This window comes from Arachis duranensis, chromosome 3, assembly GCF_000817695.3.
Source record: "Arachis duranensis cultivar V14167 chromosome 3, aradu.V14167.gnm2.J7QH, whole genome shotgun sequence".
NCBI lineage: Eukaryota > Viridiplantae > Streptophyta > Magnoliopsida > Fabales > Fabaceae > Arachis > Arachis duranensis.
The window spans coordinates 76062688-76063355 of NC_029774.3; the positions used below are offsets into that span (position 1 = coordinate 76062688).

At 42.2% G+C, this 668-nt stretch overlaps 1 non-coding gene across 1 annotated transcript; it reads right to left on the reverse strand.

Moving 5' to 3' along the window:
- Positions 1–13: 13 nt before the first annotated feature.
- LOC127746448 (small nucleolar RNA R71) lies at positions 14–117 on the reverse strand. The gene has a single exon (XR_008008067.1). It is a non-coding gene; the product is annotated as a small nucleolar RNA R71 (small nucleolar RNA).
- Positions 118–668: the final 551 nt, after the last annotated feature.

Below are 668 nucleotides of genomic sequence, written 5' to 3' on the forward strand. Positions count from 1 at the left end.
ACAAAAGGTCAATAGGCTTCGATCTGAGGTTCAGACTTTTAGACAACAAGAGGGTGAAACTCTTTACGAGGCATGGGAGAGATTCAAGGATTTGACAAGGAAATGCCCATCAGACATGTTCCATGACTGGGTGCAATTGCATATTTTCTATGATGGACTTTCTTATGAATCAAGGAAGGCTGTAGACCATTCATCAGGAGGTTCATTGAACAGGAAAAAGACTGTGGAAGAAGCCATTGAAGTGATTGAGATAGTGGCTGAGAATGAGTACTACTATGCTTCAGAGAGACACAACACTAAGGGAGTCATGGAGCTGAACCATGTTGATACAATTCTAGCCCAAAACAAGGTGTTTGCCAAGCAACTAGCAAAACTCACCAGGAAATTAAAAACAAATCAAGTGGCTGCAATACACACACAAGATCAAGAGGAAGTAAGCACTGAAAGAGGTGATTGGGAAGAGGCCAACTATGTGGGAAATCAACAAAGGCAACCATATGATCCACATTCCAACACTTACAACCCAGGCTGGAAAAACCACCCAAACTTTGGATGGGGAAACCAGCAAACCCAACCACAAAACCACAAACCTTACAACCCCAACCAACATAACAATTCCACATACCAAAACTCCAACCAAAGATCATACCAAGCCACACAAAACACTT